Consider the following 24,573-nt stretch of genomic DNA (forward strand, 5'->3'; position numbering starts at 1 on the left):
ACCTTGGCTTTGAAGGCCATGAGCTTGAGGAACATCTCCAGGGTGAAGAGGATGGTGAAGGCCACGTTCAAGTTGTCCGAGAGGTGGTTCATCTCAGCTGACTGGTTGTAGTGCTGGGGAGCCAGGAAGAGGCACAGGTTAGCCCACTGGGCTATGGGGAGCAGGTATGAGGCTGGGCTCTCAGATTCTGGGCCAGATGAGAGAGCCTGAGACCAACATACAAACCTAGAGCTCTGGCGGGGTTGGAATGTGAGCAGAAGTTGTGATGCTTTCCCCCATTCCACACACAGCTCTGCCAATAGTCCTGCCCCCTAGCTCCCTCCCTGTTCCAGCCCTGGGTCCTGCCCCACAGCTCTGTAGATGTTCCTGACTCCTGATCCGCAGCCCGGGGCGTCTCCGCACTCACACATAGCTGTGCCACCGTCCCTCCCTCCTCACCTATAGCACCCGCGGCTTTTCCATAGGAGGGGCCTCCCTGGAGCAGTGATGCTGAACTGCCTGAAGTATTCCAAGCCAAGATCCAAACCCAGATATCCAGGGGCACCCGACCAGTGGCCCAGCCTGAGTCTCACTTTGATGGCTTGCTAGTCTGCTACCAAGAGCAAGGTGGTCTTGGACACCCCACCCCCAGGCCCCATGGACAGTGATCAAAGGTTGCCACCCAACAGCGAGGTCGTTAGCTTTGCTCCCTCCTCACCTGCATGCCCAGGCAGATGGTGTTCAGCATGATCAGGAAGAACATGAGGTACTCGAAGTAGTAGGAGGTCACCACATCCAGATCTGGTACTGATAGGGGTTCTTGGGGATGTAGCGTCTCAGAGGGCGGGCTTTCAGCGCGTACTGGACACACTGGCGCTGGGGCAACAGGAGGAAAAAGGTCAAGCGTTGACGCCCGTGGAGCAGAGGTGGCACCGTGGGCAATTATGAAACACTCCCAGCTATAAAACCTCCAGCTCCGCTCCCTGCCCCTCTCCCCTGCAGAGCCAGGCCAGACCCGATTTCTCACTGCGCAGGAAATCCTGTGATTTTGAACATTTTTTTCCCTGTTCTGAAAACATAAAAATTAGAAAGTTCCCATGAAACAAAAGTTGTGTTTGGAGCCGATCTAAATATTTTGCTCTGAGAAAACGGGAATGTTTCCCGCCGCCTTCGACCTTCGTCAGCTTAAATCTGTGGTTTGTTTCTAAATGAAAAATCAAACCAAAAATCCCCCAAACATTCCATTCAGAAAATGGCTGAATGGCTGACGCTAGCAAAACGCTTCATTGCGGGAGGGGGTTCCAAATGATATTTCATCAGAAGGGAACGTTTTCAACAGCATCAGCATTTTCCACAGGAGAATTGTTGTGATGAAACATTTCTGCCCCTCTCTGACTCCAGGCTGCCCTGGTGCACGGTTACCAGCAATCGCTTAGGCGTTCTGCTCTCGGCCCCTTCTGGCCCAGGTCGCCTGGGTTAACTCCCTCTGTTCTTGCACATTGGGCATGAGACTCATAACAACCTCAGGTGCTCAGGATCTGGAATCCACCCATCCATCTGTGAAGCTGGACCACAAGTCCTTAGGGCCATTTGTGATCACAGAAAAACTTGACCCGGTAACCTTTTGATTGCAGCTGCCAGAATCCCTCAAGGTCCACCCCTTGTTCCACATCTCCTTCCTGAAACCTTTCACCGAGAATCCCTTCCCACCCCATGCTACTCCTCCCCCTCTGCCAATAACTGGGCTGGGCCAAGAGGAACGCATGGGCCAGCGGATCGGGACTCCCGCCGAGTCCGGGGACGACTCCAATAGCTGAGTGATGGGGAGGGATGCGGCCCGGAAGAGCATTTGTGGGAATCCCTGGAACACGTCCATGTCCTGGACCTCCTGCAGGCTCCCCAAGAAACCCAGCCCAAGGGCTCCAGGGAGGCAACCCTAAAAGAAGCGGGGTGCTGTCAGGTATCAGACCAGCTAGGCCCAGCCGCTGGCCTAGTCCCTGACTAACTTCGCTGCAAAGCAATCAGTGAGCCTATCTGCACTACCTTGGAACTGACAGAGAGGTCACAGCCCCTGACGGTTCTAAGCCCGGCCCCCACCGCAGATCAGCGGCTGCTTACCGGGTACCTTGCCTGCAGCAGCACTTGCCCTTGTTCCAGTCCCTGCTCCCTTCCAGCTTCAAATTTCTGGCTTCGATCCCCAGGCCTGCCCGTGGCTTACCACACCTTCGGCTCTGGCATTTGGCTTCTGACCCTCGGCTCATTCCTGGACTTTGCCCTCCCTGGAGCCAGTTCTAACCAGTTATTAGTCTGGGTGGGAAGCCGGAGCCCCTTGCACTCCCAGGCAGGAATGGGCCATAGAGGGCCATATTCTAGCTTTCCTTGGGCGGGGGAGAGGGCACGGGGGCAGCATGAGTCCTGCATGACAGTCGTGGCGGGGACTAGCACCACTGGGAATGCCGGAGGTCCCTCATGGGGTGTGGCTGGGGCCCAGCTGCGAGGCCAGTGTGCAATGGTGGGAGCATTTTCTGCACCTTCTTAAAGGGAGCAGCAGGTCCCACTCCCGAGGGGGCTCCCCAGCCCACCGCCACCCCTTGTTGGCAGGCCACCGCCAGTCACTGACCTGTAGGGTGACCAGATCTCAAGAGTAAAATATCAGGACACATGGGGGGGCACACCGGAGGCATGGGGGAGGGGAGTGCACAACCCTAGGAAGCTGTGAGGGGGGTGCATGGCCCCAGCTCCGGCCCCCTCTGCAAGCCGTGGGTCGGGGACACATGGCCCCGGTTCCGGCCCCCTCTGCAAGCCGCGGGTCAGGGACGCACGGCCCCGGCTCCGGTCCCCTCTGCAAGCCGCAGGTCGGGGACGCAAGGCCTTGCTCTGGCCCCCGCCGCAAGAGGGGGTCAAAGGGCTGGTGCAGGGGGTTGGGGCGCAGGAAGGGGGTTCGGGGTGCTGACTCCGGGAGAGAATTTGGGTGCGGGAGGGGGCTCAGGGCTGGGGCAGAGGTGCTGGCTCCGGGCGGCGCTTACATCAGGCAGCTCCCCAGAAGTGGCAACATCTCCCTCTGGCTTCTAGGCAGAGGGGCGGTTAGGTGGCTCTGTGCACTGCCTCGCCCACAGGTGCCGCCACAGCATCTCCCATTGGCCGCGGTCCCAAGCCAATGGGAGCTGCGGAGCCGGTGCTCATGGCGGGGCAGTGCGCAGAGCCCCCCGGCCGTCCCTGCACCTAGAACCCAGAGGGAGATTTTACCACTAGCCATCTGGGTAGGGAGCCTACCAGCTCTGCACCAATCGGAGGCCTGGCAGCCCTACAATATTGGGACAAATGGGGTGAGGAGCCCCCTCGGGAGTGGGACCTGCTGCTCCCTTTAAGAAGGTGCAAAAAATGCTCCCACCGTTGCACACTGGCCTCGCAGCTGGGCCCGAGCCACACTGCATGAGGGACCTCCGGCATTCCCAGTGGTGCTAGTTCCCGCCACGACTGTCATGCAGGATTCATGTCCATCATACATCGGTCGGGACACAGGACAGAGAGTTAAATATCGGGAAAGTCTGGTCACCCTACTGACTTGGGGCAGGCCCCCACTGCAGCTCAAAGGGTCGATACTGTGCTGCTCCCACATAGCCAATACGCTAGTGTGGTGGGGCGGCTGCCCCACACAGGGAGGAAGGATTAAAGCAGGCCAGAGGGAGCCTGCGCAGAACCCTCCCATTAGAGAAACGAGCCAATCAGGAGGTGGCTTGTTGCAGCGGCCAATCAAGGCCAGCAGAAGCCATATATAAAGGGCTGCTCAACAGAGCAAAAGGCAGTCTCTCCCTGGCCTGCTAGGGAGAAGGATTGGGTGCCTAGGAGCACCATGGCTAGAGCAGTGCTGGGCAGGGTAGCAGAGCAGAAGGAGCTTCTGGCTGACCGCTGCCAGACTCAGGCCCCGGAGGAAGGGCAGACAACATGCTAGGGCTGCCCCCCACTTGCCCTGAGGGAAGTGGCCCACACAGACTGCAGTTTGCCCCTGGAGCAAGGGACTAGACTGGTGACTGCAGCAGGCCACTGAGGCGAGTGGCTGGACTATAGACTGCCAGTCCCCCCGAAAGGGGTGGGAGACAGCGGAGAGAAGAGGACGCCGGGGAGCAACGCGGGTCACAGAGTGGTGGAGACAGCAAAGCGGGAGTAACGGGGAGCGAGACACCACCGGAGGAGACCGCCCTGTGGAAGGATTTGAGCTAATTCCAGAACGGCCAGCAGGAGGCGCCATGGTGGTGAGTCTCGCTCCGTCACAACTAGTTAGTGTAGGGTTACCATACGTCCAGGTTTCCTCGGACATGTCCGGCTTTTCGCTCTTTAAATAGCCGTCCGGGGGGGATTTCTAATAATCTAAAAATGTCCGGGATTTCCCCCGGTCAGCTATTTAAAGAGCGAAAAGCGGCTGCCAGGGCGGCCGAGCGCCGCTCGCATTGGGGCCTCGGCAGTCAAAGCCCCTTCCCAGCTCCCCCCATCCCCTGCAGCCTTACCATGCCGCCCGGCAACGCTGGGGGGCGGGGCTGTGCGCCTGTGAGGGAACGCGGCGGCGGGGCTGGCAGCGGTGGCCAGAGCCCCTCCCCCGCTTCCCCCCTCCTCCATAGCCTCAGCACGCCGCTCGGGTGGGGCGGAGCCAGACACCTGCTCTAAGCCGAGTGGCACGTGTCCACCCCCTATGGAGGGCCCTTGTCCCCGCCTTGCTCTCACCTTCAGCCCCTTCGCTCTGTTAATGGCCCGCAGTGGCCACAGGACTCTCAGCACCCTCAGGATTTTCACCACGGAGATGGCGCTGGACCTGGGGAGGGCGGGGGGAGACGGGGTGACTCAGCCAGCTTGGGGTCTGGCCAGACAAATCAGCTCCTCACACGCCGTCAGGAGCCAAACCGGCCTGCAGCGATGCATCGGGGGAGAGCCAAAACCTGTGCCCCTCCAACATGGGCAGGGGAGCTGTACCTGCCAGGGACAGGAGGGGACAGACTGGGGGGACAGACAGGGGAGGACGGGGCATACTGGAGGGGGCAGGCTGGGGGACATGCTTGGAGGGCAGGCCGGGGGTTGCAGAGCAGCAGGGGCAGGAGGGGGCAGGCTGGGGGGCAGGCTGGCGGTGTGCTGCAGGGGACAGCCTGGGGGGTGTGGAGTGGCAGGGGCAGGAGGGGGTAGTCTGTGGGGCATGCTTGGGGGGCAGGCCGGGAGGTACAGAGCAGGAAGGGGCATGCTGGGGGGGCCGGCTGGCGGTGTGCTGCAGGGGGCAGGCCGGGGGGTGCGGAGCGGCAGGGGCAGGAGGACAGGCCGGGAGCATGCTCTGGCGGGGCCAGGCTGTCATGTGTTCTAGGAAGGGATTGCAATCCAGTTTGACAGAGCTCCCCAAGGGCAGCACTTCCAGGCGCTTCCCACCATTCCTGTAAGGGGCAGGCGGCTGCACAGTACATCAGTAGCAGAGTTGGGTCTAGCCCCCAGGATCGCTGACATCCCTGTCCTGAGCCCTAGCCCCTAGGCCACATTCCCACCCACCGTGAGGAACAGAACCCAGGAGTCCTGAAGGAACTTGCGGGAGGAGGAAGGCAATTCCAGATTGAAGTGGGTGCCTGCCCACAAAATCCTTGCGTATCCAATTCATGGCATAGCCTCTCCTCCCCATTCTCAGGGGTTGTTTATTTCCTTACTCCCAACAGCGTGGCTGGATGACTTAGTGGCACTGAATAGTGTATGAATGCTAATGCAAGGGGAATCAACCAACTCACATGCTTCTTGGCACAGGCTGATTGTCACAGGGATCAGGAGGGAATTACTCCCCACCCTCCATCTACAGCCCTGCATCTGCCCAGGTGCATCCTTACCATCTGCAGCATCAGTTACTGGTCATTGCTGGAGGTGAGATACTAGGCTAGACAGACCAATGGCCTAACCCATCCTACGTCTCTATTGCCAACGTAGATGACAGCACAGCAGATGGCCCTATCCTCTGCTGAACAGGCAGACCTGTTGCTACAACGGGTGCTTACTCAATTCCCATGGAGATGAGGGAGACAGCAACCACCAGCAGATCCAGGATGTTGAAGTAGTTCCAGCAGAAGGACCCCTTGTGAAGGAATGCACCGTATGCGGTCATCTGAAGGGGAGCAGAGGGGAGTTAATGGGAACGGGGCAGATCACCTCTGATCCTCTTTCTTTTTAGTGACTGCTGCTCATGAAAGAAGCCAGATTGGAGCCCTGGACACTTAAGTCCTCTCTAGATCCACAGAATAGGCACAGTAAAGGAAGCTTATCATGTACCACCGAGCCAGCGAGCCTCAGCCCCACCCCACAGGAGTCTCTCCAGGGAGTTCATTCTCCACAGCCCGTTTTTGGCCCAGCTGCCAATTGTGATGGTGCTTTTCTCACGCAGACACCTGTGGCCTAGGAACTGGGCTGACAGCCACTAAACAAATGCTTCCCTGGGCGCCCAACCGGCCACAGTAGAGCACGGCCCGCAGGGCCTTCTCTGACTGCTCCGTCTAGGGCAGGACTCAGGAGCGGAGCTGGTCAAAACTCGGCATTTCTGTTTCGGGGGAAATTTCGACACATCATCATTTGGTTTTGGTCCCGATTGGAACAAAAAAAATATTTTCAAAATATCCCATGAAATGGAAGTTTTGAAAAATGTTGGTTCTGGAACACTTTGAAATTTTGTTTTGTTTTATTTTATTTTATTTTATTTCTTTTTTGTTTTGTTTGTTTAATATTTTTATTTTTCTATTATTTAATGACATGTCTGTGGCATACACTACTACTACTGATGTCGTAAAATGACATAATCGTTTAATTATTCTATTGATTTTATTTTAAATATTTAATAACGGGTGCTTCAGTCTAGCAGAGAAAGGCATAATATAGTCCCATGGCTGGAAGTTGAAACTAGACAAATTCAGACTGGAAAGAAGGTGTAAATTGTTTACAGTGAAGGTAATTAATCATTGGAGCAATTTACCCAGGGACGTGGTGGAGACTCCACCACTGACAATTTTTAAATCAAGAGGGGATGTTTTTCTAAAGGCATTCTCTACGTTCTATGGTCTGTGTCACATAGTAGGTCAAACCAGATGATCGTAATGGTGCCTTCTGGCCTTGGAATGGATTAATCTGTGCATTTTTAAAACAGTTAAGGACAGCTGCTACTTAGCACTGATTGAAACATCTTCTCTTCTCTTCTGGGTCAAAACGTCTGCTGTTTGCATTGTAACTCCAGTGTCAAACTATTTCATTACAACACAAACAGGAGACATTTTGATCTAAAAGAAAAGCGAAGCTGTTTCAATCCATGCTAAGTGGCAGCTGCCCTTAAAGAGTTTTAAAATAAACTATATTAAAATAATATTTCTACTAGGGCTGTCAAGCGATTAAAAAAATTAATCGCGATTAAAAAAATTAATATTGATTAATCTTGCTGTTAAACAATAATAGAATACCATTTCTTTAAATATTTTTGGATGTTTTCTACATTTTCAAATATATTGATTTCAATTACAACACAGAATACAAAGTGCACACTGCTCACTTTATATTTATTTTTGATTACAAATACTTGCACTGTAAAAAACAAATGAAATAGTATTTTTCAATTCACCCAATACAAGTACTGTAGTGCAATCTCTTTATCATGAAAGTTGAACTTACAAATGTAGAATTATGTACAAAAAATAACTGCATTCAAAAATAAAACAATGTAAAACTTTACAGCCTACAAGTCCACTCAGTCCTATTTCTTGTTCAGCCAATCGCTCAGACAAACAAGTTTGTTTACATTTGCAGGAGCTAATGCTGCCCGCTTCTTATTTACAATATCACCTGAAAGTGAGAACAGGTGTTCTCATGGCACTGTTGTAGCCGGCGTCACTAGTTATTTACATGCCAGATGCGCTAAAGATTCATATGTCCCTTCATGCTTCATCCACCATTCCAGAGGACATGCGTCCGTGCTGATGACGGGTTCTGACTGATAACAATCCAATGCAGAGCGGACCGACGCATGTTCATTTTCATAATCTGAGTCAGATGCCACTAGCAGAAGGTTGATTTTCTTTTTTGGTGGTTCGGGTTCTGTAGTTTTTGCATCAGAATATTGCACTTTTAAGACTTCCGAAAGCATGTGCCACACCTTGTCCCTCTCAGATTTTGGAAGGCACTTCAGATTCTTAAACCTTGGGTTGAGTGCTGTAGCTATCTTTAGAAATCTCACATGGTACCTTCTTTGCGTTTTGTCAAATCTGCAGCAAAAGTGTTCTTAAAATGAACAACATGTGCTGGGTCATCATCTGAGACTGCTATAACATGATATATGGCAGAATGCGGGTAAAACAGAGCCAGAGACATACAGTTCTCCCCCAAGGAGTTCAGTCACAAATTTTATTAATGCATTATTTTTTTAACGAGCGTCATCAGCATGGAAGCCTGTCCTCTGGAATGGTGGCCGAAGCATGAAGGGGCATACGAATATTTAGCATATCTGGCACATAAATACTTTGTAATGCCAGCTACAAAAGTGCCATGTGAATGCCTGTTCTCACTTTCTGGTGACAGTGTAAATAAGAAGCAGGCAGCAGTATCTCCCATCAATGTAAACAAACTTTAGAGACTGGGAATGGTTGGGTCATTACACTAATTGAATTTTTTTTCCCCATGTTAAGTTCTCCTCACACCTTCTATGGGTCATCTCGATTATCACTTCAAAGGTTTTTTTTTCTTCTGCTGCTGATAGCTCATCTCAATCGATTGGCCTCTTACAGTTGGTATGCGTACTTCCACCTTTTCATGTTCTCTGTATGTATAAATATCTTCTGTCTGTGTGTTCCATTCTATGCAGCCGAAGAAGTGAGCTGTAGCCCACGAAAGCTTATGCTGAAATAAATTTGTTAGTCTCTAAGGTGCCACAAGTACTCCTGTTCTTTTTGCGGATACAGACTAACACGGCTGCTACTTTGAAACCTTTTTTGTCTGAGTGATTGGCTGAACAAGAAGTAGGATTGAGTGGACTTGTAGGCTCTAAAGCAGGGGTTCTCAAACTGGGGTTTGGGACCTCTCAGGGGGTCACAAGGTTATTACATGGGGGGTTGTGAGCTGTCAACCTCCATCCCAAACCCCGCTTTGCCTCCAGCATTTATAATGGTGTTAAATATATAAAAAAGTGTTCTTAATTTATAATGGGGGTCGCACTCAGAAGCTTCCTATGTGAAAGGGGTCACCAGTAAAAAAGGTTTGAGAGCCACTGCTCTAAAGCAAGGGTGGCCAACCTGAGCCTGAGAAGGACCCAGAATTTACCAATGTACATTGCCAAAGAGCCACAGTAATATGTCAGCAGCCCCCCATCAGCTCCCCCCCCACCTCCCGCCCACCAGCAGCCCCGCCGATCAGCGCCTCCCCCTCCCTGCCCGCACCTCCCAATCAGCTGTTTCGTGGCGTGCAGGAGGCTCTGGGGGGGGGGGTAGGGGGAGGAACGAGGGCATGGCAGGCTCAGGGGAGGGGGTGGGAAGGGGTGGAGTGGGGTCAGGGCCTGTGGCAGAGCCAGGGGTTGAGCAGTGAGCACCCCCCGGGCACATTGGAAAGTTGGCGCCTGTAGCTCCAGCCCCGGAGTTGGTGCCTATACAAGGAGCCGCATATTAACTTCTGAAGAGCTGCATGTGGCTCCGGAGCCACAGGTTGGCCACCCCTGCTCTAAAGTTTTGCATTGTTTTGTTTTTGAATGCAATTATGGAACCAAAAAAATCTACATTTGTAAGTTGCATTTTCACAATAAAGAGATTGCACTCCAGTACTTGTATGAGGTGAACTGAAAAATACTATTTCTTTTATTTATCATTTTTACAGTGCAAATATCTGTAATCAAAAATAATATAAAGTGAGCACTGTACACTTTAAATAAATAAATTAATGGAGATATCCCATCTCCTAGAACTGGAAGGGACCTTGAAAGGTCATTGAGTCCAGCCCCCCTGCCTTCACTAGCAGGACCAAGTACTGATTTTGTCCCAGATCCCTAAGTGGCCCCCTCAAGGATTGAACTCACAACCCTGGGTTTAGCAGGCCAATGCTCAAACCACTGAGCTATCCCCCCCCACTTTGTATTCTGTGTTGTAATTGAAATCAATATATTTAAAAATGTAGAAAAACATCCACAAATATTTAACAAATTTCAAGTGGCATTCTATCGATTAACAGTGGAATTAAAACTGCGACTAATCGTGATTTTTTAATTTAATCGCATGAGTTAACTGCGATTAATTGACAGCCCTAATTTCTATTATATTATGACATGTCACAGTAATAGGGCATATTATGAGGGTACATTAATGGCAGTTGCTAGTTCGTATTGATGGAAACCTATTATGTGCTGTTACTCCTGCCATGGTATGAAATAATGTAAACATGAAAAAAGAAAGGACATCAAATTCTAAACAACATTTTGAACATTTCCAAACCTCTTTTTTTTGGCAGGAATTTTTGTCAGAATCAACACAATTTCATGACAAATTTCAGTTTTGGAGAAACTAACGAAAAACGTTTGAGGAAAATGTTCTGACCAGCTGTACGGAGGAGGCCGCCCTAGTGGTAACAGTAAGTGGCACAGGCTGGCCAGCGAAACCCCAGTGTCTGTCTGTGTGCAGCAGCCTCAATCAAAGATTCCCCATTCACTGCAGCCACTGCTGACGCCTGCCTCTGCTCTGCCCCAATCAGCGGCTCCCCTCACCGCTGGCATCACCCCATTATGCATCGTCTCCAGAAAAATGGGGTGTGACTCACCTTCAGGACTATTTCAACTGTGAACACGGAGGTGAAGCCGATGTCAAAATATCCCAGAACCTGAAGATAAAAATCAGGCAGAGGTTTTGGTAACTCGGGAGACCAGATGTTATTTGAACGTCCTACAACCAGGAGCTTTGGCAGACAGACGGCACACTGCCCGCTGAATGGAAACTGCACACCTGGTGCTAATAATAAATACAACAATAATACATACATGCTTTGCACTGTGACTGCTCCTTTCGCACCAGCATCTTTACGACACTAATGAATTAAGCCTCCCAGCCCCCACAGCAGTCAGGAAAGGATTATCCTTGGCAGAGCACAGCAGTCCAAGGGTTAGCGCCCGGGAGCCAGGATTCCTAGCTACTGTTCCCATCTTTGGGAGGGGAGAGTGTTCATAGAATCATAGAAGATTAGGGTTGGAAGGGACCTCAGGAGGTCATCAAGTCCAACCCCCTGCTCAGAGCAGGAACAACCCCAACTAAATCATCCCAGACAGGGCTGTGTCAAGCCGGAACTTAAAAACCACTAAGGATGGAGATTCCACCACCTCCCTAGGGAACCCATTCCAGTGCTTAACCACCCTCCTAGTGAAATAGGTTTTCCTAATATCCAACCTAGACCTCCCTCACTGCAACTTGAGACCATTACTCCTTGTTCTGTCATCTGCCACCACTGAGAACAGCCGAGCTTCATCCTCTTTGGAACCCCTGTTCAGGTAGTTGAAGGCTGCTATCAAATCCCCTCTCACTCTTCTCTTCTGCAGACTAAATAAGCCCAGTTCCCTCAGCCTCTCCTCGTAAGTCATGTGCCCCAACCCCCCGATCATTTTCATTGCCCTCCGCTGGACTCTCTCCAATTTGTCCACATCCCTTCTGTAGTGGGGGGCCCAAAACTGGACACAGTACTCCAGATGTGGCCTCGCCAGTCAGTGTTCTAGTGGTTAATGCTGGCGATTTAGGGTCAGGACTCCTGGGTTCAATTCCTGGTTCTGGGAAAGGACCATGGCCTAAGGTGTCAGGATTCCTGGGTTCTTTTCCCAGCTCTGTAAGCATCTGGCTGGGTGACCTTGGGCAAGTAATTTCCCCACTCTGGGCCTCAGTTTCCCTATGTGTAAAACGAGGTTAGTGACAGTGCTTTGGGGTCCTCAGATGAAAGGCTCTGTACATTCACAGTATTACAATCCAAGACCATTTAAAGGTGGGGAATCTGAGGCACAGAGTGATGTTAAGTGACTTGCCAGTGATCACACAGGCAGTTAGTGGCAGTGGTAGGGGCAGAAGCCAGGAGTCCTGATTCCAGTTTTTTAGAGCAGTCCCATTTTACCTCAGCTGTGTGCCCCACTCTGCTGAGGTTTCCACGGAAACCTGAGCCAGCAGTCCAGTGATCGAGGGGCCCACCAATGGCTCAGGCCCCTGCAATGGCAGGGATTTGTTTTATTGAGACATACCTAGCGGGTCCTTGCAAGTGATCTGTGCCCCAGAGGAAGGCAAACCCAGCCAGCCCCAAGATGCCAGCCGGTGTGACTTGGGGGGAAACTCCTTCCTGACCCCAAATATGGTGATCGGTTGGACCCTGAGCATGTGAGCAAGAACCAGCCAGCCGAGCGCCTGAGAGCACGAATGCTTGGTGCCACCTCTGCACCCTGCCCAATGGCCCATCTCCAGCCGTGGAGTTCTGATGAATAACTCCATCCACACTTGTGGGGTCTCCGAGTGCTTCACAGGGCAATGGACTGCTCTGCGGGCATCCCTACCGCTCCCTGCACCACAGGGGCCGAGCAGCTCCCAGCGGGGAACGAATGTAACCTCACAGGGCAGCTTTATCATCCCTCTGCTACAGACTGGGATGGTGAGGCACAGAGAGGAAGTGACTTGCCCAGGGCCACAAAGTAAAGTTAGTGCCAGGCCAGGAATGAGAACCCAGAATCCCCTGCTGCAGCCCTGGAACAGGTTTTCCTTCCAGAGCCAGGAAAAGACCCAAGGACTCCTGATTCCTCATCCCCTGCACTAAACTCTCCTTGGGCACAAGGCAATAGCCTGGCAAGCAGCTCCCCTGAAGCTGCCCGTTTCTGGTGGCTCAAACTGCTTTCCCCAACAGCCCATCCTGGGAACCTTGTTCCTGAAGGACACAGGCCGGATGGGATCCTCAGCCGCCAGGGAGACGCTGCTGAGCAGGATGAAGAGCAGGATGAAGTTGGTGAACCAGGTGGCGTTGACGATTCGGTGGCACAGCACTCGGATCCTGGGGAAGGGAGAGAGGGGAGGCAGGCAGTCAAAGCATTGTCAGCTCCAAGGGGCTGAGTGTCAGCCCAGGTTAGAGCTTGGGGAGTGGTGCAGCTGGGGAGATCCCTGCATGAGTCTCGGGGGTGGCACCCCTCATTCTGTGTGCCCGGCATGCTTCTACCCTGGGACAGCTTGTGGGCACAGCTGGCTCCAGAGGCTGTAACAGCCCATTATAGTTAAAGGTGTTACTTTGTAGCTCAGTTGGGAGGTTCCAGGTTCTATCCTCGCTGATCACTGCTGGGTTTCTGACAGATGGGAGGAGAAGCAGCACCTACTTGTTGGTTGGGCTGAAGATGAAGAAGGCACTGGCTTCGGGCATGGGTACTGCTTTCTCCTTGAGCTGCAGCTCTGCCAGGGGGCGTGGCCGAGGGCTCAGGGGGATTTCGGGCTCATCTTCCTCATCGTCACCTGTGGAGCAGCCAGAGGGAGGGAAACATAGTCAGTCACATTGAGCTCGCATGTTGGGGTCATTCACTTAGCAGCAGACAAAAAAAAAAAAAAAAAAAAACCTTAGCAGAAGCTGAAACTTAGAGGTAGAGAAGGATCACTTGGCCCCTCTCCATCCTGGGCAGCCAATGAGGGATTGTTTCCTTAACCATCCGGAGTTGGGGATGATGAGACCCCCATGGTCCAGCTGCAGGATGAGTCAGCAGAACAGCTCTGACCCTCCATGCAGGGATCAGGAACCTGACATCTGGCCATGTTTCCTTTTATGCTGGGCAGAGAGATTGTGGCCACCACAGTTAGATGAAGGGCTGTGGCTCCCCTCACACCCCACAGCCCCTGGAGGTACTCACACTCCCGCTGTGGAGCAAGATGCTGCTTGCCATTAGAGACCCATAGGACAAAACCCTGGGGTATCCCCCGACGTCCTGACTTCAAATCCTCCTGGCCAAACCCAGCTCCCAGCTCCCATTGTTCTCAGTGTGTGTGGGGGGGTCCCCCATCTTATGTCTCCTAGTGCGCCCCCTAGTGGCCAGCAGGACTCACCCGTCAGTGAGGCAAGTAACACCCCACAAGCAATGGAAGAGGCATGTGCAGAGTCTGGTATCCTCCCCAGAGAGAGGTAGAACTCCCTGATCACGCCCCTACCCTCATACACAGACAAAGTGCTGCAGAGAACTGCACAGAGTTTATTCCAGCTCGGCGTCTGCTGGAAACAAACCATGTGGCTTTCTGCATCGTAATAAGCCACTAGCTGAGCTGCACCCTTGGGACCAGAGCCCTCCAATGGGATTTCTCTCTGCAAGCCACCCCAACCCTTTCCATCGCTCCCTCAATCTCTCCGGCTGGAGGCAAGGATCAAGCCAGAGCCTTACCTGGGAAGTCAGCAGAAGGGTAGGGATCTTTGATCTCATTCACGTTTGATTCAAACTCGTCCACTTTTAACTGAGAAGGAGAGAGAGAGGCAACTAGCTGAGCATCCCGGAAACACCACCCGTGGCACTGCCAGGGCTCTGCGTGCCAGCCTTCCCCAGGCCAGAGGGACAATGCTGCAGGCGAGAGGCAGGGAGAGCTCCCCCGATCTCCCATTGGGGCAGGAGCCATCTGTTTGTTCTGTGTTTGTACAGTGCCTGGCACAATGGGGCTCTGACCCACGACGGAGGCTCCTAGGCAGAGGCGAATTAAGGTTCCCTGGGGCCTTGGGCCAGAGCAAGTGGGGGGCCCCTCCCCACCCCTTCCGCCTGTGGCCCCACCCACAGCCCCACCCCTTTCTGCCCCTTCCCCTGGGGCCCGCCCCGTTCCACCCAGGGTCCTCCTCATTCTGCCCCCCCACTGCAGCCCCACAACCCCTTTTGCTCCTTTCTGCCCCCCCCCACTGCGCCCCAAGACCAAGAAGCTCTGTCCCGTGCCACGGCAGGGTGTGAGAGCTCCTTCAGTCCCAGGGTCTGGATGCTGAGGCTTCACCCGCCACCCCCGTGCTTCTCTGTGGGACCAGGGTCTGGCTGCTGTGGAGGGGGCTTCCCCTGCCCAACACTTCTGCCACGGAACAGGGTCAGTGCGTGGGGGCTTTCCAGCCTCACCCGCCTGGTGGCTGCAGCTCCAGGCTTTCGCTGCCGCCAGCAGATTTTTTCCGGGGGCCCCCCAGTTGGCTGGGGCCCCGGGCCCAGTGGCTAATCTGCCACTGCTCCTAGGCGCTACCATAATAGAAATAATTAATAATAAACAACACGAGGCAGGGGAGCCAGGATCATTGGCCAGTTGGACAAGGGCCTCTGACGGGCCCTACATGTGTGTGTGTCTGTGAACACGTGTGTGTAAAAAAATCTTGAGTGGAAACTCCACCGAGACAGTCCTTTGATACAGGACCTTTGATCCTGGGCCTGTACCCACTGAGTCCCACTCCCCGTCCCCCCGCCACGCATTTTGGGAGGGGGCAGGGAAAGCAGGCTCGCTCGTCAGAGGAATGATCCAGGCCTACAGGGCATACAGAATGGACGTCTTGCTACAAGTCTCCGGAGATGCGTCTGCTGAAGCTCAGGATTTTGTCCCCAGTCATTCCGTGGGCCCTGGGGAAATCTCCCTCCCTCCCCACATGGCCATCCACCTTTCATGCACGACAGAACAAATAATGGGAAGACATTACTGCTCGGTACCGTACTCCTCAACTGCCGGGGAAAGTTCCCCTAGACATTTGTTCAGACGAGCTCAGAGGGGTCGCGGCACTGACCTTGGCTGTGGTGGGGATTTCTTCAGCCTTGGCTTTCTGCTCCAGCTTCTTGGCCAGCAGGAGCTTTTCCTCCTCAGATTTCTCTGGGTAACTTCTGGACGGGGGAACCGAAAAGGAGAGGTGAGGAGTGAGGCCATGGCAGAGACGCAATGAATGCTGCTGAGATGATGCCCAAGACCACATTGATTTGCAAGCCCTGGGCCCTTGGGGGTTCCCGCTTTTAAGCAGCAGAGAGCAGCACCGACCTGGACATTTTCCTCGGCTTCTTCTCCTCGGCTTTGGCTTTCTGGGCCGACGTCAGGCTCTCGGCCTCCGCCAGATTGTCCACAGCGATGGCCAGGAAGACATTGAGCAGGATATCTGAGAGGGGATGGGGCTAAGGAGCTTAGGGAGCATGCTCATATGTAAGGAATGAGTCCCTTCCATGGCCCAGGCTTAGCGAGAGCCTGTGTGGTGACACTAAGCAATGTACGCAGGCAGCTGGGGAGAACCCCAGGTTCAGCAACGAGCCCTCTGTGTACCCATGACAGCTGCCTCTTGGCTGTCACCATGAATCTCTGTTGGTGTTAGCAGTGGGATCCAAAGCCATGAGACCAAGAGAACTACCCAACTGATTTTTTCATCCCTTTTAACCCCCACTCCTGTTTCACCATTTCCCTCACTCCTGGTACTATGATGTCTGAACATACCATACCCAGCCCCATAGCCCTTCCCCGATGTGTACTTGAACCTAGATGTGACTGTGCTGGATAAGACAAGAAAATGCCCAGCTGTTACTCCCCAACTGACTAGAAAGAGGATACAGTTCCCGCAGACAAAGAGGATGATGAAGTAAATGCATACCAGCACACCGGGGAAGGAGGGCCCTTTATAAGCCATGATCCCATTGTACATGATTGAATTCCAGTCTTCTCCGGTCAGGATCTGGGAGACGGGGTGAGTGAAAGAACAGGTCAGGTAGAACCATTCCACTGGACCAGAAAGAACAGAACCCAGGAGTCCTGACTTCTTGTTCCCTGCTCTAACCACTAAGTCACACTGTCCCCCAGAGCCCAAAAAAGAACCCAGGTATCCTGATTTCAGCCCCTCCTCTATGCGTTAGACCAGTGGGATTGATGCCCGCTGCACCCCATGCCCCGTACCTGGAAGACACTGATGAGCGCCTGGGGGAAGTTATCGAAGGTGCTGCGCCGCACCTCCATGTCTTCAAAGTCGAACTTCCCGCCGAAGAGCTGCATCCCCAGCAGGGAGAAGATGATGATGAAGAGGAAGAGGAGGAGGAGCAGGGAGGCGATGGAGCGGACCGAGTTTAGCAGGGATGCCACCAGGTTGCTCAGAGAGGTCCAGTACCTAGCGTGAGGAGAGGCACACAGGCTGCTTACGTCGAGGGGCGCCGCTGGGGCGCACAAGCAGAAATGGGGGGCAGGGTGATGAGGGGAATGCCCTGCTCAGTTCGAGGGGGACACTCCATCATCTCATCTCCGCTTGGCCAAATGTCTCCCGTGTGGTCCTGGGACCAGGTGTTAGACAGGAGATGATAAGAATAATGCCTAGCTCTTCTGTGGAGTTTTTCATCAGTAGATCTCAAAGTGCTTTGCAAAGGAGGCCAGATTCCTTGTCCCCATCTCACAAGTGGGGAAACTGAGGCACTGGGCAGGGACATGCCTTGCCCCAGGTCCCCCAGCAGGCCAGTGGCAGAGCTGGGAGTAGAAGCCAGGTCTCCTGATTCCCATTCAAGTGTGCTCTCCATTAGGAAACACATCCTAGTACTCAGTTCCTGGCTTCGCCACAGATGTCTTGTGCAACCATGGGCCTGGCACTTAGCCCCTCCGTGCCTCCGTTCCCCATGCATGAAACAGGAATAAGGATGCTGCCCTGCCGCACAGGGGGCGTGAGGAGGAATCCGTTGCTCTGATGTTATGGTGATGAGGGCAGATAAGTACCTACCTAGATAGATCTGGGGAGCCAGGTGAACCCCATGCCCAGCTTCCCCCCATTTTCATTATTGCCACCAAATATCCCAACCTAGGGAAGTGAGGTTCATGAATCCTGTGGCATTCTCAGCTCCCAGCTCTGTTGTGTCTCCGGGACCCCTCTGGCAGAGCGGGCTCCTGCTCCTGCTCCAGGTAGCTGTGAGGAGCCTCACTGGGTCCCAAAGGACAGGCTGAGCTGCTGGTTTGTCTCGTGGCAGGAGGGCTCAGACCCTGCACTCTCCACGACCTCCTTCCAGCAGGGCCGTAGGTAACTACTCAGAGTGTGGTTTGCCCCACCACTCACAAGACAGCCTGATCAGCTGGGGGCTGATAGCGGTGAGTCAGTGTCAGATTAGAGCCCCAGAGTTCTGTGTCCCAGCCCCCCACCTCCCCTGCTCTGATCCACTAGACCCCCCTCCCCTCCCAGAGCCAGGGAGAGAACCCAGGAGTCCTGGCTCCCCGCCCCCTGTTTTGATCCACTAGACCCCCCTCCCCTCCCCTCCCAGAGCCAGGGAGAGAACCCAGGAGTCCTGGCTCCCCGCCCCCTGCTTTGACCCACTAGACCCCACTCCCCTCCCAGAGCTGGGAACAGAACCCAGGAGTCCTGACTCCCAGCCTCCCTGCTCTAACCACTAGACCCCACCCCCCTCTTGTGGCTGGGATAGAACCCAGGAGTCCTGACTCCTAAGCCCTTGCTATAACCACTAGACCCCACTCCCCTCCCAGAGTTGTAAACAGACACTAGGTATCCTGACCCTGGCCACACAGAGGCCAGAGAACTCACCAGTTCCCCTTCCTCAGCCTCTGGCAGCTCATAGTTGTAGTCATGCCTGAGGCCTCAGAAGGGGTAAGGACAGCTCAGCCTCCCAGTGCAAGCCCCCCTGCCCGTACTGCCTGACCCCAGGCCCTGGGGAGAGGTGCCCCCACCTGGTTATCTTGAAGATCCTCAGCAGGCGAATGCACCGCAGGACGGAGATGCCCAGGGGTGACATGACGTTGATCTCCACCAGGATAATCTCCAGGATGCCGACGCACACCACGAAGCAGTCGAAGCGGTTGAAGAGGGACATGAAGTACTGGCGCAGGCCCAGCGCGTACATCTTCAGCAGCATCTCGGCCGCAAAGAGCGCCAGCAGCACCCGGTTGGCGCTGTCTGCAAGCAGCGAACCCAGCCAGTCAGCGCTCTGGACTGAGGCGGCAGATCCCCCGATGGCCACTAGCAGCTGCTCATGAGACCACATCCTCCTCCGCCCTCTCACTACACCCCCTGCTGCCTCCTTCTCCCCCAGCCTACGATCCTGGGGCAGCGCAGCAGGGAGGAAGAGGAGCCTGACTCACATTTACCTGCCCAGCTCCTAGCCCTGAGCAGCGGCAGCAGAACGCTCCCTTCCCCACCCCAGCAAGAGGTGGGTCTGTGCGCAGGAGGGGAAACACAAGACCGTGAGGAAACTACATGTGCACACAGGCACGGGGGTGTGCGTGCACTTTTGCGTGTGTGTGTGGTGCGCAGGCGCATGCACGTATGTGCGTTGGTGTGTGTGGGTGTCTATGTGGGTGTTCACGTGTGGGCAGGCGTGTGCGCACGCCCGCCCGTGGATGCACTGAACCGGCAGCGGATCCCCAGCCCCGGGCCGCCCTGCTCACCTTGCACACGGGTCAGCCGCTCGGGCTGCCAGTGATGCTCGGAGGCGATTGACAGGGTGTTCAGCGAGATGAGCAGGATCACCAGCCAATAGAAAAACTTGGACTTCACCACCTCGCGGCACTTCCTGCGGAACAGGCGGTTCCATCGCCTCCACTGCCGGCTAGAGAGATGGACCAAGAGGGGTGACTTCAGGGCTCCCTGCCCCCCCAGCACCCAGCCCCAGAGGGCAGAGTCATTGCAAAGCGCCCTGCCCACCAGCTCCTAGGGACCAGGGCCGGCTCTGGCTTTTTTGCCGCCCCAGGCAAAAAAGCCTCCGGCCGCCCCCCCCCTCCACGGGGGAGGGGGGGGGGGAGCCCGGGGGGGGCGGCGAGCCCCGGCGGGGGCTCCGCTCTCCTGCCGGGGGGAGGGCGGCCGGAGCCCCGGGGCGAGGGTGGCTCCGCTCTCCCCCCGGCGGCCGGGGGGAGGGCGCCGGAGGGGAGGGCGGCCGGAGCCCTGGGAGGAGGACGGCGAGCCCCGGCGGGGGCTCGGCTCTCCCCCCGGCGGCCAGAGCGCCGGGGGCAGGGCGGCGAGAGGGCGGCGAGCCCCGGCGGGGGCTCGGCTCTCCCCCCGGCGGCCAGAGCACCGGGGGCAGGGCGGCGAGAGGGCGGCGAGCCCCGGCTGGGGCTCGGCTCTCCCCCCGGTGGCCAGAGCGCCGGGGGCAGGGCGGCGAGCCCCGGCGGGGGCAGGGTGGCGAGCCCCGGCGGCCAGAGCGCCGGGGGCAGGGCGGCGAGAGGGCCAGGCTCGCCGCTCTCCCCCCGGCAGCCGGGGGGAGAGGGCGCGGGGGGGGGGGGAGGGCGGCCAGAGCGCCGGGGGGAGGGCGGCGAGCCCGGCTGTGGCCCCGCTCTCCCCGGCGGCCCGAGCGCCGCGCCGCCCCCCCTCCAGGTGCCGCCCCAAGCACCAGCTTGGTTGCCTGGTGCCTGGAGCCGGCCCTGCTAGGGACCCAAGCAAACGCATAGGAGAGGGGTTCTGCAGGCAGGGATACCGCTTTGCCCCTCTCTACCACCTTTCCTCCATCCCAAACTATTACCAGCACGGGGTCAAAGTCCCCACTCAATCACCACGACGCCAAATGGGGATGCACCAGGGTAACAAAGGAGACGCTGGTGTGTTAATGAACAACTTGTTTCAAAGCCCTGGGGAAGTGTGCTTCATTTATCCCTATTTTACAGATGGTGAAACTAAGGCACTTGCCCAAGGAATAGAACCCAGGTGTCCAGGCTGCTCACCCAGCGCAGGATCCATGAGATGCCTTCCCTTCCGCATAGCGGCCGGTCCTGTGCATGCTCTGGAGAGGACACTGCCCCTTAAAGAGTGCGCTGGCCTCACCTGTTCATCGGTCGGAATGACCTTGGATTTTCTGACACCACTCATGCAGTTCCCGGAGCCCTGGGGTGTGCTGGGTAGGAGGAGGGATAGTGGAGAGGAGCTTGACGCATGGTCCCCCAAAAGAAGAGGCGGGATACCACCTGAACTAGCCTTTTTCCAGAGCCGGACATAGCAAAATCCACCTTTGCGTGGGCTGCACTGAACATGGTGTATCTCCCCCCCCCCCCCCAACAAAACTACCAGCTCTTCCGATAGGGGCTCTTACAACAGGATTGATTCCAAGAGCAGGAGAGTCAGGATCAGGCAGGAGAGAGACTCTGTGTGTGTGTGTGTGTGTGTGTGTGTGTGTGTGTGTACTCACAAGAAGAGAATCCATTTGTTCATGCCCTCAATTTCATACAGGCTCTCGGTCTCTGAACCCCCTTCCTCTGATGGCAGCATCCCTATGAAAGAGAGAGATCTTCAGTGAGCTGGGGACCCCCTCAACAGACACATGGGGACGTCGGCAATGGATTCCCACCAGGGAGGGAAGGGGAACTCTAAGGGTATCAGAGTAGCAGCCGTGTTAGTCTGTATCCGCAAAAAGAACAGGAGTACTTGTGGCACCTTAGAGACTAACAAATTTATTAGAGCATAAGCTTTCGTGGGCTACAACCCACTTCTTCGGATGCATATAGAGTGAAACATATATTGAGGAGATATATATACACACACATACACAGAGCACGAACAGGTGGGAGTTGTCTTACCAACTCTGAGAGGCCAATTAAGTAAGAGAAAAAAAACTTTTGAAGTGATAATCAAGATGGCTCAGTACAGACAGTTTGATAAGAAGCAAGTGTGAAAATACTTACAAGGGGAGATAGATTCAATGTTTGTAATGGCTCAGCCATTCCCAGTCTTTATTTAATCCTGTGTTGATTGTGTCTAGTTTGCATATCAATTCCAGCCCAGCAGTCTCTCGTTGGAGTCTGTTTTTGAAGTTTTTCTGTTTTAAGATAGCCACCCGCAGGTCTGTCATAGAATGGCCAGACAGGTTAAAGTGTTCTCCCACTGGTTTTTGAGTATTATGATTCCTGATGTCAGATTTGTGTCCATTAATTCTTTTGCGTAGAGACTGTCCGGTTTGGCCAATGTACATGGCAGAGGGGCATTGCTGGCACATGATGGCATATATCACATTGGTAGATGTGCAGGTGAACGAGCCCCTGATGGTATGGCTGATGTGATTAGGCCCTATGATGATGTCACTTGAATAGATATGTGGACAGAGTTGGCATCGGGCTTTGTTACAAGGATAGGTTCCTGGGTCAGTGTTTTTGTTCAGTGATGTGTGGTTGCTGGTGAGTATTTGCTTTAGGTTGGGGGGTTGTCTGTAAGCGAGGACAGGTCTGTCTCCCAAGATCTGTGAGAGTAAAGGATCATCTTTCAGGATAGGTTGTAGATCTCTGATGATGCGCTGGAGAGGTTTTAGTTGGGGGCTGAAGGTGACAGCTAGTGGTGTTCTGTTATTTTCTTTGTTGGCCCTGTCTTGTAGGAGGTGACTTCTGGGTACTCGTCTGGCTCTGTCAATCTGTTTTTTCACTTCAGCAGGTGGGTATTGTAGTTTTAAGAATGCTTGATAGAGATCTTGTAGGTGCTTGTCTCTATCTGAGGGATTGGAGCAAATACGGTTATATCTTAGAGCTTGGCTGTAGACAATGGATCGTGTGGTGTGTCCTGGATGGAAGCTAGAGGCATGTAGGTAAGTGTAGCGGTCAGTAGGTTTCCGGTATAGGGTGGTATTTATGTGACCATCGCTTATTAGCACAGTAGTATCCAGGAAATGGACCGCTTGTGTGGATTGATCTAGGCTGAGGTTGATGGTGGGATGGAAATTATTGAAATCATGGTGGAATTCCTCAAGGGCTTCTTTTCCATTGGTCCAGATGATGAAGATGTCATCAATGTAGCGCAAGTAGAGTAGGGGCGTTAGGGGACGAGAGCTAAGGAAGCGTTGTTCTAAGTCAGCCATAAAAATGTTGGCATACTGTGGGGCCATGCGGGTACCCATAGCAGTGCCGCTGACTTGAAGGTATACATTGTCCCCAAATGTGAAATAGTTGTGGGTGAGGACAAAGTCACAGAGTTCAGCCACCAGGTTAGCTGTGACATTATCGGGGATACTGTTCCTGATAGCTTGTAGTCCATCTTTGTGTGGAATATTGGTGTAGAGGGCTTTTACGTCCATAGTGGCCAGGATGGTGTTTTCTGGAAGATCACCGATGGATTGTAGTTTCCTCAGGAAGTCAGTGGTGTCTCGAAGATAGCTAGGAGTGCTGGTAGCGTAGGGTCTGAGGAGAGAGTCCACATAACCAGACAAGCCTGATGTTAGGGTGCCAATGCCTGAGATGATGGGGAGTTTTTTTAGCAGATGGTGTAGTTTCTTTAGGTAATCCTCAGTGGGATCAGAGGATAATGGCCTGTAGAATGTGGTGTTAGAGAGCTGTCTAGCAGCCTCTTGGTCATATTCCAATTTATTCATGATGACGACAGCACCTCCTTTGTCAGCCTTTTTGATAATGATGTCAGGGTTGTTTCTGAGGCTGTAGATGGTGTTGTGTTCAGCATGGCTGAGGTTATGGGGCAAGTGATGTTGCTTTTCCACAATTTCAGCCTTTGCACGTTGACGGAAGCAATCTATGTAGAAATCCAGTCTGTTGTTTTGACCGTCCGGAGGAGTCCACGCAGAATCCTTTTTTTGTAGTGCTGGTAGGGGGGATTCTGTGGGTTAGTATGCTGTTCAGAGGTATGTTGGAAATATTCTTTGAGTCGGAGACGTCGAAAGTAGGATTCTAGGTCACCGCAGAACTGTATCATGTTCGTGGGTCTGGAGGGACAAAAGGAGAGGCCCCGAGATAGGACAGACTCTTCTGCTGGGCTAAGAGTATAGCTGGAAAGATTAACAATATTGCTGGGTGGGTTAAGGGAACTACTATTGTGGCTCCTTGTGGCATGTAGCAGTTTAGATAGTTTAGTGTCCTTTTTCCTTTGTAGAGAGGCAAAGTTTGTCTTGTAAATGGCTTGTCTAGTTTTTGTAAAGTCTATCCATGAGGAAGTTTGTGTGGAAGGTTGGTTTCTTATGAGAGTATCCAGTTTTGAGAGCTCATTCTTAATCTTTCCCTGTTTGCTGTATAGGATGCTGATCAGGTGGTTTCGCAGTTTCTTTGAGAGTGTGTGACACAGTCTCTCAGCATAGTCTGTATGATATGTAGATTGTAATGGATTTTTTACCTTTAGTCCTTTTGGTATGATGTCCATCTGCTTGCATTTGGAAAGGAAGATGATGTCTGTCTGTATCTGTACGAGTTTTTTCATGAAGTTGATGGATTTCCACTCCATACGGCTAAATGCAGTGCCTTGCATAATGACAGGTTTCAGAGTAGCAGCCGTGTTAGTCTGTATCCGCAAAAAGAACAGGAGTACTTGTGGCACCTTAGAGACTAACAAATTTATTAGAGCATAAGCTTTCGTGGGCTACAACCCACTTCTTCGGATGCATATAGAGTGAAACATATATTGAGGAGATATATATACACACACATACACAGAGCATGAACAGGTGGGAGTTGTCTTACCAACTCTGAGAGGCCAATTAAGTAAGAGAAAAAAAACTTTTGAAGTGATAATCAAGGTGGCTCAGTACAGACAGTTTGATAAGAAGCAAGTGTGAAAATACTTACAAGGGGAGATAGATTCAATGTTTGTAATGGCTCAGCCATTCCCAGTCTTTATTTAATCCTGTGTTGATTGTGTCTAGTTTGCATATCAATTCCAGCTCAGCAGTCTCTCCTTGGAGTCTGTTTTTGAAGTTTTTCTGTTTTAAGA

The 24,573-nt window shown here is 53.5% G+C and overlaps 1 pseudogene; it reads right to left on the bottom strand.

Moving 5' to 3' along the window:
• The window catches only part of LOC135877823 (voltage-dependent L-type calcium channel subunit alpha-1S-like), a 94,232-nt pseudogene that overhangs the window by 38,122 nt on the left and 31,537 nt on the right, over positions 1 to 24,573 (bottom strand).

This window comes from Emys orbicularis, chromosome 4 (genome assembly GCF_028017835.1).
Source record: "Emys orbicularis isolate rEmyOrb1 chromosome 4, rEmyOrb1.hap1, whole genome shotgun sequence".
Lineage (NCBI taxonomy): Eukaryota > Metazoa > Chordata > Testudines > Emydidae > Emys > Emys orbicularis.